The following is a 13,579-nucleotide window of genomic DNA, read 5'->3' on the forward strand; positions in this document are numbered from 1 at the left end:
AGCCCCCCACACAAAGCATTGTGGATTACTAAATTAGTGCTAATATCCTGTAGTTCTCTATAGATTTAGGGCTGAGTCCTAACCCATAGTAAGTTCCAAAAATTGGTTTGTGCTTGTATTAGTGTATTAATTTTGCATGCCTAGGGCCGGCCAAATAGCTCAGCAGATTAAAGCTCCTGCAAGCAGGTGCAGGCGCGGGGGCCAGGGATTCGATCCCTAGGCCTGCCGTGCTGGCCCCGCCCCCAAGGTGCACAGACGCAGCAATTGAGATTGGACACGGTGGCGCACGCCTGTAACCCCATCTCGTGGGAGCCAGTAAGCAGGCGGATCACTATGAGTCTGATCTAGTAGTGAGTCCTTCAACACCCTATAGACCCTTCCCTAAAAAATACGAAAAAAAAAATTACAAAAATAAAAAAATTGCATGTCTGTATTTTATAATCTGAGCAACTACTCTGAAGACAATATGCAATCATTGAACTATTGTTAATTTTTATCATCCAGTTTTGAAATGCTATATCATTTTTTAAAACTTTCTCTCTTTACAATAAAAAAGTCAGTTGCAATGAAGGAGGTATGCATATAAGGAATCTGATTTACATTAGAGTAATCCATGCTAAATACAATAATATTTTGTCATTTCCCTCTTGAGAATGCTCTTTTCACATCCCCTGATGTCTAGATATGAATTAGTTTCTTTGGTGCTGTCTGAGCTAGGAGATAGATAGCCCATATTAGATCCCTGGGCACAACAACGCTGGTCTATGCAGATGCAGGAGCTGCTTCAGGAATGGACAGGGTCTTGACAGAGAGACAGGGCCCTTCCTGTGGCCTGCATTTAGCAGAGCTTTCTCACAGTGCCCTACTTCAGGCAACTGCTCCAGTATTTGGAGCCACTAAGCCCTGGACTCAGTCTTCCTGATAACTGTAAGGACTTCCTAAAGAACAAGCAAGCTGGCCATTGATATTTAGGAGACCTCTATAAAATGATCAAGAAAGAAATATGAACATGAGGAGTTTATTGTTATCCATAAATATTCTGCTAAATTATCTCAGCTGATGAGAGCTCCAAAACAGTTCCTAAATCTTGGGCTGAACATCTGTGCTAAACATGAGGGGTCATGATAGCAGCAAATAAGTACAGTTTTTGCTAATTTATTGCTGTGAGTTAAAATTATAACACAGTTCTTTTATTAAAAATAAGATACTAAGATCACAAAACATAACTACGCTTTCATGAGGGAATATTATCATGTTTTCTTATAGTGGTCTTTTTATATAAAATTCAATATTCCATGAATAAGTTTAGAATATCTTTTAGATACAAAAAGTCTCATAAAGCAGTGAAAACTTGTAACTATTTGCATGTAGCCAACCTAAAGTTAGCACATTTTTACCTTCGTGGTGTTAGGGCCAGCCAAATAGCTCAGTGGATTAAAGTGCCTGCAAACAGGCACAGGGGCTGGGGGTTTCATCCCTGGGCCTGCCATGCTGGTCCTGCCCCCAGGGCATGCTGAGACGGCAATTGAGACTGGACGTGGTGGCGTGCGCCTATAATCCCAGCTCTTGGAAGGCTGTAAACAGGAGGATCACTACAAGTCCGATCTAGTAGTGAGATCCTGAACACCTTGTAGACCATTCCCTGAAATACAAAAAATAAATAAATAAATAAAAATATCTTTGTGGTGTTAGGGATTGAATCCACAGAGGCTTGAATCATAACTCTATCCCTGTTAAAAATAAAAAAAAAAAAAAACTTTTTGAGATTGTGAGACAGTCTCAGGTAGTTGCTAAATTGTACTAAATTGTCCACCCTGTGTTTGATCTTATGCTTCTCCTGCCTCAGTCTTCTGAGTCACAGAGATTATAGACATATTCTGCATGTTTATTTTAGTTCTCTTTTGGTAAAGTCATATTTGGGTTTCCTCGTATTTTCTCCTTGGGTTTGTGTACTCCTAATTTCCTAACACTAAGTCAAGACATACATCTAGAGCACGTGAGTGGGTAAATGTAGCCAGTAGCTGGCTATTTTACTTTATTTGTGAGCTCAAGGCTAAATTATCAAAACTTCTGTTATTCCTGTAAATCATTTAAAATCATTGTTCCCTGCACCGTACTATCTCAATTAATTAATTCAAATATATTCAATTGGAAAACATGAGGAATGAGAGTGACAAGCCATGCAGTGACCCCGAGGTCTACAGGGGAGATCGTGACAAGAGCCTGCAGGGCCAAGACTTCCAGATATCTTCAGTCACCCAAATGTACAGTTTTCGTGATTAAGATATATACCATATCTGAGTGAGATGATGAGGCTCAAAGGCTGTATTGTACAGGACAGACCTAAATAAGCTCTCTACGTTTCCCATTTTCTAGCTTCACTTTTTCTCACTTATCTCTTAAAACTCGTTAATTGTGGAAGTTATACAGCTGGACAATAGTTTCTCACGCGCTTTGTTATATATAAGGCCCCTGATGGAAGCCGCCTAAAAGGTTAAAAACTGTTCTTCAGAGAATGTGCTCTCCCTCAGTCCTCCAGGGAGAAGTAGACCTTTGATATTTTCTGTTCTTTGGAGAGGGGTGCCTTTTGTATTCTAATAATTAAATACAGAACTAGCTATTCCTTGGGAAATAATATAAAAAGACAGGGAAAGCAAGATATTCTAAGTGGTATATTTTCTTCAGATTTGAAGAACCCAGAATCTGGTGTCCTACAAGATTATTTTTCCGATGCAAGATATGTAACAGAAAAGTAGCCTGCATCAGCCACTGTCTCAGCCCTGCGACACAATATCTGACACCACAACACAAAAGAGATGTTTATTTAGTGTAGTTTTCGTTGGGCTTAATCCAGTGTTGGCTGGTCCCAAAGCAGACATGCATCATGAAAAGGCATGGCAGAGGAAATCTGCTCATTCCCACGGCAGGCAGGAAACAGAGACACATGAGAGGAGCCAGGAACAAGCACATGCCCTTCAATTTACACCTACAGTGATCCACTTCCAACCAGACCCTATCTCCGAATAACACATTTGGCTATAACACATCAATGAATAAATTCACTGATGAGCATAGTGGTCCACCATAGTCCAACCACCTTCCATACCACAGGAGATATTCACACACATTTTAGATCTAATCTAGAGCATTCCACCTCCAGTTCCCACAAAGCTCATGTCCATCTCATTATGCAAATTGAATTGAGTCCATCTGTAACAGTTGCCAAAGTCTTAAAAGTTCCTGCATTGTTGAAAAGTCCAAGTTTCCTGTGAGACTCACAGCAAACTCTTTAATTGTAAGCCCTAAAGTTAAACATGACAGAGTATAAACATATCCAGTCCAAAACACAGGAATGGGAGATAGAAAGAAGTAAGATCAAAGCAAGACTGAAAAACATCAGAGTAATGTCAAATCTTGTAGTGTACATCCAGCACCCGGGGCATGTTTTGCTGAAGTGTAAACTCCAAAGGTCTTGGGCATCCCTACCCCATGGCCTTTCCAGTTGTATCTTGTATCTCTTCTCTTTTTGTCTGGCTCTGCTCACTGAATCTGGCTTTTATTGGTAGATATTCCACCTTACTGGCATCTCCAACTTTTTGAAGTCTCCACTGTACTTCCAGCTTCACTGTCATAGCATAATATATTTCCCTGTCAGAGGCTTTCCTTTGAAATATGGGTGGAATCTTCCATGACTTCATAAATCCTAAATTGTGCATGCCATCAAACAGCAACATGTGGATGAGGCAAAGATCTTTCACCAGCTCAAGAATTAGATTATGGTTACATATGTGATAATAGTCATAATGTGTCAACTTGAATGGATTAAGAAACTTCTAACAGATTAGTAAGGCAAACTTCTGAATGTTCTGTGGATGACTGACATGTTAGCCAGAAAATTGAGAAGTCAAGACCCACCCTGAACATGGCACCAATCAATAGATTTTAGCCTGCATAGACTGAGAAAAACCTCTTGGTTCTGGCTTTTACTGTCTGCATTCCTCCACACACTGAGACCCTCTTAGCTCTGAACAATATCATACATCAAACACTGTTCAAAATATTCTGAATTTTCTCTAGTTTTTAATTCATAACTTTTCCAAACTCCTTCCATACAGTAACTTCAAATGTTCCTCAACCATAGGATCAGGTGCAATCATAACAACTACCCCACTCCTGGTACAAAAATATGGACTAATCACTTTCCTTTCCAGTGAGTTCATTTCATGGTCAGCAGGCTCCCAGATAGAAACAACAAGGTGAAAGAAGCTGAAAGAGCAAAGATGCTTACATCATGGCAGATAGGAAACAGAGAGAGAAGGAAAGAGCCAGAAATAAGAATATTCCTTCCCAAGGCTTCTTGAAGTGACCCACCTCCAACCAGACCCCAGGTGCTAACTTATTTAGCTACTGAAACTATCAATGATTGAATCCATTGATGGATATAGAATACATACAATCCAGTCACCTTCCAAATACATGATGCTTTTGTGGAACATTTTAGATTAAAAACCACAACACAGACCAGCCAAGATGTATAACTATCTTGGTGCCTATCTATGTGAAATGCCTCCTCCAAAACCCATATATGAGCCATTGACTGAAATCCCTCAAGAAAATGTTCTGTTCATAATAGCCTTTCTCTTCTTTGGCTTTCCGACTTCCCAAATGAATCTTTTTCCTTGCCCCAACAATTTGTCTCTGCATTAATGACCTTTTTGAGTGGTTAGCAAGGGGCAAAATCACACTAAATTCTTGTAACTTGATTATTAGAATAGCAAAATCACAAACTGTTTTTTGAAATAAGAAGATAGAAATTCTAGTATTCATATATGTACAATTGAAAATTTGTTACTTAACTAGATAATTTTAGAATGTTTCCTTTTTGTTCCCAAATACTTACCCTATAAATATTTTCCTATTTTGTTAACCTATGTGACCATTGGGAATTTATTCTGCACAATTTTTAAATTGTATTTTACCTTTAAGAGAATGGTAGAGAAGGAAGACATAGAGATAATTATTGCCATGCCACAAACTAATGTTAACAAGTTTGTTAAAAAAAAAAAATAGATTTTGTGAGGTATTTTTCTTTTAAAAAATCTCTCTTGATTTAATCTTAAATTTTAATGTAGTATATTAAGAACGTGAAGCAACATGATGGGAAACTGAAAATTATTGCAGAAATTACGTAAGTGAGACTCATAAAAAAACAAGAAAACATTGAAAAATGAAAGCACCGAGGATACAGTTTGATCATTTCACAAAGCTCTATTTTTAAACAGATACTATTGAAATATAAAGGAATGATAGCGTTATAAGTGAAACATATGTGAAAGTACAGAAACAAACACAAGCAAATATGACTTTAAAGTAGGATAAGATATTTAAAATCAGTGAGGAAAAAGATTATTCAGCAAAACATGTTGTGGTTTCTGTTTAGATGTCCTCCCTATGATGAACAATCCTTGTCCCATGCATGTCTGTGTTGAAGCCTGGTAGCAATTGTTATGTCTACTTCATGTATATATACATGTGTATATGTGCACACACATACACATATATTTAAATTACATCAAATGTCTCCAGTTAAATGTTTTTAGGCATTAAAAGTATTTAGTGAAAATAGATGAGAATATAATTATTTCTTAGTGAAAAGAAGGAGTTTTTAAGATTTATAGTTAAGAAATCATGAAGCTCTTGGTTCCTGAATCAAAATCCTAGGTAGACATAGTTTTTGAGAGAAAGACCACAAGTAGAAAAAAAAAAAATGTATGTTCTTCTCCATCTAGAACTCTGGTGAAGAAATGGACAAGTACAATTGGCCCCTTGAGCTTTCAGGATTTCCCTTAACTTTTCCTTGAGGGTGAATAAATGTTTCTAATGCTTGAGTTTAGAAATGATACCAGAGATGAATGGAAGCAACAGGGCTCCAGCCAAACAGAAACTGGGACAAGCAATTGTCTCCAGGCCGAAAGCCCACCAAGAGATGTGTCTCAGGTCCATTACCTAATTCCAACAGGGCATCAGGACCACGAGGCGCAAGGGTACCACATCTGACTCCAATAGTGCATCAAATACCTAGATAGACAATGAATTTGGAGAAGAACTATACAACTCCTTGCTACCCTTGATCATATCATTCCTACTCTACGTGAGGTCACATAATGTCTCATCACTATACACACAAAGCAAGAAGTAATGAGCTATCACTGGAAGGATTAGGGAGAACAGTCTACATATCCTAGGTCAGAGCACTTAAGTATGGTTTATCTAAAAGAAACCAAAACTTTAAAATTACAAGTTGCTGAGATGTATTCACTTAAATTCTTTCTGATAACCGCTTCTGCCAGTCTCCTTGTCTGGGGGGAAATTCATGAAAAGTTGAAAAATTATAGAATATTAATAAAGTAAATTTCCTTTCTTTCAGGCAGCATAGAAAGGAAATTTGAGTTACTTATATCAACATAAATATCTTTATTTTTTTAAAGGGAATAAAAATGATTTTAAAAAAATATTAGAAATGATATAGAATGTCACTGAACAAGAAAGGAATTCAACAGTGGTTGTTATACTGTATACAATTGTCTTCAAAGTAGTTGCTCACGGTATCAGACATAAACATGAAAAATAGGTCAAAAAATTAAAAAGAAAGTTTTAAGCATTCACACACTACTGTTCCTTTCAGTAGACTAATAGAAATCAACAGTACAATTATCCAAGCTATCCTGTGTATATGCATATAAGAAATAAAAAGAAAATTGACTAAGAACAAAAAAACTTACTCACAGAAAACAAAATTTAAAACCTACCATAATAAAATCATTTACTTCACTAATAATAAAATACAACACAAACTAATGTTTACCAAAGTATTAAATATTTCATGTTCTGAATGTTTTCTTTAGTGATAGCATAGGAATGCTGATGGCTATAAAATGGGGACCTTGCTGGGGGAAATTTTGCAACCCATTTTATAGTTTCAAAATTCCACTTCCATATTCACTTCATCAAGTAATTCAAAATCATGAGACTTCTTATCTAAGACACTTTCTTTGGCCATCATTTATGACAAGGAAAATATGAAAATAGTAAGGGACCAGTAAACTATGATTTTCTTACATATAAGAGATGAAAATATCTTGAAAATATAAGTATTGATAAACAGAGGTGTTTCACAATATATTTTTACAGAAACAAGATTACAAAACAATATAAACTCCAAAAAAGTATTCAAATTTTTATTTATGTAGATTCACACAATGCAAAGCATTAGCAATAGATTAAAACTATTTTAAATGATGGAGAAATAATACTTAAAATTTGCTAGCAATTTTGCATCTTTAGTGAAGAGGATGTGGTTTCTGCTTTGTTCTGGAAGGAACACTCTTGGAGTCCTCCTTTATTGGTTAGAATCACTGACATGGTGATAGATAGTGTACCTGAGCTTGTGGTTTGTAGCAGGAGCTGTGTTAAATGGGCATTATGAGTCTTTATAGTTACATGAGGAAGGTATGATCACTATTACCCCAGTATTATTGATGAGGACACTAAGGCACAAAACTGTTCAGCAAATTTCACAAGATTGTCAACCAGAAGGGATGGGGTGGAGCTTGAAAAGTGAGCTGTAGGAATCCAGGGGTGGTTACTTAACCATTATGTTGTAGCCCTCCTTTCATCAATAGGTCATTGCAAAGCCAACTCCCAGTCAATGCTGAAAGGAATGACATATATATATATATATATATATATATATATATATATATATATATATATATATATATATATATTGATATTCATGGCAAGGCCTGCCTCTCAGGTGTCCTTGATGGGCAAAACTTACTTATACTCATAAATTCACATAGAAGTCAAAGTGATTTCTAAACGAAAAAGCATCAAGTTAGAGACTCAACTTCTTACGATGTGTGCATTAAAGCAGCTGTCATGAGCCAGAGAGATGCTGGCTCAAGCCTGACTGCAGAAAATAACAATTGAAACCCAGAACCCAGAAAGCACCTCAGTGACCACAGGCAGCAGGTCTTGAAGAATTGTACTCTGTCAGCACTGGAACTAGGCCACCAGAAGAACTGGTTTTGAGGGCCATCAGACTAATGTCTGATGCAGCTACCAAGTGTACCTGGAAAAAGAAAAGTGGCCTTGGGTGTCCACTGAAAACTGAGACCTAGAGTTCTAATTCTGGGCTGGCCCAGTTTAGCAAAGGGTCTCCATGGCTCACTCTAATTCCTGGGGAACTGAACTCCTGGTGGACCTCAAAAAATGGTGTGGGGAGTGAAAACAGTGACTTCCCACCCTCAGCATGCAGGCACAATAGGCCAGGGGAGGCTCCGGCCTGAGTCAGCACTGGAATTCTTGCCCACATGGTATTAAAGACTAAGAAGCCAGGACAAACCAAGAAACTTGGAAAGATCAAAATTGTAATATTGAAGAAAACATGGCCTCAGTTTTAATGTTGCTTCGCCAGTCTTGAAGACATCTGGTCTATGTGTATTTTTTATATTTATAAGTTTGGCTGTTGAAGGAGAGGGGTCTCTACAATAAGTACACAAAGCCCATATGAAAGAATGATTACCAAGGCAGTAAGTGTGGTTGCTGTCAAGGGGAAATCATAACATTCATAGTGTTCTTCTTTTGTTTATATTTTTATATCAAATACTGAGTTTTCAACAACAGAAAAGCAACTCGTTAGAAAACATAATTAAAATTCCATTTGATGTTTATCTTGCTAATATTTAATTTTACCCCATAATCTTTGGCCAAATCAGGCCTCCTGCTACTTGCTTTATCCAAAATAAGTACATTTTCCTTTGTCTTTTAACAATGCAGAACTGCAACGATCTTTTACTCTTTAACTCAGATGAATATCTTTATTGAATGAACATGGCAGAGAAAAATTCACAAAATTTCCTATAAAAGAAATACGTTTGGAGATAAGATGTAAAAATGCTGTTCAGATCATTAAGGTTTTATTATTTGGAGCTTATATTGTATCCCCAAACTGGCGACTAAACAGAAAGATCACATTAGATTTGTGAGATGGCGTTATAAAAAGCAGGCCTGCAAAACGACCTATAGCTTTCTCAAGACATTAAGTTGTTGGCAAACAACCAGATTCCTCTGCAAGCAAAGCAGTGAATGTAAATGGGAAGCCTGTTATTCATGACATAATTTAGTGAGGAGGACCTATTCCAAAGAACAGTGTGAAGGGGATTTTAAGATCCACTCATAAACTGTGAACAGAGAGGACTTCTGCTGTCCCTAAGTTTTCTTCTGTAGTGCCTCCTGGGAAAAGAGGCACCTTCTTGTACCCAATATCTGCAATGTTTTAATTTTCCACTGGTCATGTAACCACCAGAATTTGGTGTGTCCAACAGTGGCACTTCATTTGGACCTGGTCAGTGAGAGCCCCTGGGACTTCTGATCAGAAGGGAGTTGCACACAAATATGTTTGCGTACAGTATTTATTTTGGTGGTCCTGGGGATTGCACCCAGTGCTGTACCACTGAGCTACATTTGCAGCCCCCTTCCCACCTTTTAGATAAAGGGCTCTGCTGAGTTGTCGAGTCTGGATTAAACTTGCACTCTTCCTGTCTCAACCTACTGAGTACCTGGGATTACAGGCTCACATCACCACAGCCAGGTACCTGGTACATACTTTTAATCATTGATTCATTCAGTAACTCTAGGTTCTCTCAGAATAATTTTAACTGTAGGATTATGTGATACATTCATATATTGGTCAAGATTCTCCAGAAAAAGAACCAATAGATTTTGAGATGAGGGGATGTTTTTGCAAACTGCTAAATCCAAGATGTTTAGGCAGACTGGCAGACTGGAGACTTGAGAAAGAGTTGCACACTAAGCCCAGAAACAAGCAGCCTCCTGCTGAACTTTTTTCTTATTTGGGGTGGTTACTCTTTTTCATTGAGATCTTCAATGGCATGGTCATTGTGAGACCTTCAATGAACAGGAGACCCACATAAGTTATGAAATATAATCTGCTTCTGGAAACACTAATTTAAATGATAATCTCATCCAAAACTATGTTCACAGGGTCATTCACTTGAATACTTAACCAAACATTGGGTCCATCCAAGGTGTCATAAAATTAACCATCATAAGCATGGTGATTAAGTACATCATGAGCTACCTTTCAAATAGGGTCCAGTTTAGTTTTAAATAGTACAGTCTAGACTAAATTGTATTTCCTAACCTTATTATCCTGGACTCTCCTATGCCTAAGAGGATCAGTTGCTTTCATGCATACAGAAGTCCTCAAACCTTGTAAATTTCTGTCATATCTTTGGCAAAAACTCCAAAAACCCACAGACTGCTGGAAATTGCTCTGTGAAGTGACAGCACTCCAGCTCCCCTGCTAAGCAGCTGATGGAATTTGAATCCAGTAGACTTGGTTTATGACCAAGCCCCCTCCCCATGGCAGTATTACATGCCCTAGTGGCTGCGTTCCTCAACCCGAGCCAACCTGTGTGTGGAAGGTAGTCTTCCAGAACACCTCGGCACAAGGCTGCTTAGTGCCACCTGAACTGCCCGAGTGCTTTGAACAAAGAACACCACAGTGGCTAAGACCTTGAAAAGAAAACTGGGCAGGAAGAGCAGGCCAAGGATAAGGCTGTCCTTGAGTGCCTTGATCATATGGGAAGGTGTGGCCCATTGCTAGACGTCTGTGGCCAGAAAGCAGCCACATTTTGAGTGATAGACGGCACATTTCGAATGGGTCACAGGGTAAAAGGGGCAGAGTATTATTTTTTTTTTCGGAACCAGGGATTGAACTCAGACCCTTGCGCTTGCCAGGGAAGCACTTATTCCACTGAGCCATCTCCCCGGCCCCCAGAATATTTGTTTTGTCCAGTCTCCAACCACATAAAGTCTAGGCTCCTAACCTCAGACCCAAATCCTACACTATACCAGATCAGATTACATCAATTTCTCCTAAAGAGGTATCTCCAGCCAAAATAAGAATGGCTATTTCTAAACTACTTTTAGCCTGTGACTGTGTAAATTTGACTTTTATTCTCTTTAATGCTCAATCAAAAATTACATGGATCATTAAAATATGAACTTTACTACATATAAATCACATGCTGAATGATTTTATATTTCAAGATGATTGTTGGCCCTTTGGAGCTGTTCATTAAACACAGATCAGTATCTGGCTCCATGCCTGGTGAAGAACAATCTTTCACCCTGGGTTTGAGGGACACGGCGGTCATCCTGTCCAGTGTACTCCCTGTTACGGAACAGCCTATCCTTATTCCCACTAAATTCTTTAGCTGTTTTCAAGTTTATCAGTCCCAAGATAGTTTAAGTGTCATATGATTGCTTTGAGTCTTAGCGGTGTAATAAAACAAGAATCAGTCTATCACAATGACTTGTTGAAATAGCTTATCTTGATCTGTGTTCATTCAAGAACAGGTTTGTAGGGTAACTGGATATATTTTAGTGAAAAATAAGCTAAGTAACCAGCCGCGTGTGCCGAAAGCACAAACCTCAGAAAAATATTTCACGTTAGTCTGAAAATTTGAATGTCTCAGGTACTAGGGGATAATTCTTGGGAAAAAAACAAACAAACAAACATGTATTTTGAGAAAGAAACCCTTCCTCTATTTTTCAAAGCAAAGTAAACTAATGGAGCGATCCTACCATGCTGTCTGTCTGGGCTGAGCAACTCCTAGACTTCAGTGCATTCAATGGGTACAATGTTTTTCTCACAATTCATTTTCATGGGCATCTACCTGCAGTTCAAACTTCTCCTTTTGGTCTTTTCTTGGGAGTGGTATAGAATAAATTCTTAGAAATAGTACAATAACCCTGTCACTTAATTCCTGGGCATTTAACCAGGATTATCCTGCATTATAATTTTTGATTTTAAACTTGAATGAAGAGGTTGGCTTCTGTGACAGGTGCATCCCCAGAGCGCACGTTGGAAATTTTACCACCAGTGCTACAGCAGCAAAGGCTCTAAGGGTGATCTAATCTGGGGCTTCGCTCTCCTGAGGGGATTAGTGTGTTATTGTGGGCAGCGGATTCCTGGCAAAAGGATGCACAAGGCCCCTGCGAGTGAGGCCTCAGCCCCTCCTGCCTGCCCTCACATCACACAGAGTACACACCAGACACAGCCGCTGTAATGTGGACTCCCCAGCTTCCAGATCCAGAAGAAACAAGACTCTGTTCCTCCTCAGCTACCCAGACTCAGGTGTTCTGGAAAAACTACAGCAGCTTGGAAGGTTACTTACACCCAGTTCATATGCACCAATTTACGGGAGCCTTATTAGCACAGAACCCTTGTTTTTAAGTTTTGGAAGTATTTAATTACTGAGCAACAGATACGTTTTTGTGGTTTGAGCGCAGTGGTTAATCTAGATTATAGCAAACACTTGAGAACATTCTCACTGTCTAAGGAATGGTGTGTGTAAACACAGCTACACTTCAACCATATAGATCAAAGTAGCATTCACTTACAACTAATTTTTAGATTCAAATCTTGAAAACAGTGATTGCAGTCATTATTTTTTTATTTCTTTGCCGTTTAAATTTCTGTAAATTGAGGTAGGGTAAAATTTCATGGGAGCTAATCTTAAATGAACTATAAAAAAATTTCCATGTAGTTGTTCTTCTAAAATTTTGAACAGTAAAAATAAACTCTACCATAGAAGCTAAATGAGAAAGTTCTTGAGATATGTGTTTGTGGGATTTGGTGAGAAAATTCCCTGCGGGACTATATTGTCCGAGCTAAGATAGTTTCCTCTGTGCTTCTAGGAGCACTGGAGAGTCATCCTAGAGATTAAGGCTCCAGGTGCCTAAGGCAGGTACCATCGTGTTCCCATCTGTTCTGAGTGTAGACTGTGTCCTCACATGGTCCATCAGAAAGCATTTGCTAAATACATTTAAATATGCCTAAATCTACCATCACAAAACACACACACACACACACACACACACACACACACACACCCTGCACAATCTGATGATGTTCTTCAAACACCATCCTTCATAAGCACATGTAGAAAAACCTGTATCATTTTTCAAATTTTAGTTTGCCTTGGTACCTGTGAGCAGTCTAGAGTGTTTCCATCCCCTGTGTAGAGTTGGTGCAGACACTACATGCAGCTTAACGCCTTTTCATCCCTGCGGTCCATCCACTCTCCCTCCACGTCTCAATCCTCCTTCCATTTGAGAAAGATCCTTCTCCCTCCTTCCGCCCATCTGTTCTTTATGTTGCTCTTTGTTTATGTTTTGGGTTTCTCCTGCGCTACTTAGCCTCGGGCATCTAACTGATTGTGCTTAATGTTACGGCCCCAGAATACATCCTTCCTACTTTAATGGCATCCACATCCATCACCCATCTCCCCTCCACTATAATCTGGACTCTGCCCCATATTTTAACCAGAATAATTTTTAGCAAGTTTTTCATTTTCCAGCCCCCAGAGCACCTCAGCACTTCCTTGACGGCTTACCCTTCAGTGCTGCACATCCCTTCCTTGCACTGAAACATTTGCGTTCCACACCAGTATAATCCGGTGGAGCATCCCAGCTATTAATTATG

Source organism: Octodon degus, unplaced genomic scaffold (assembly GCF_000260255.1).
Source record: "Octodon degus isolate 3935 unplaced genomic scaffold, OctDeg1.0 scaffold00025, whole genome shotgun sequence".
Taxonomy (NCBI): Eukaryota; Metazoa; Chordata; class Mammalia; order Rodentia; family Octodontidae; genus Octodon; species Octodon degus.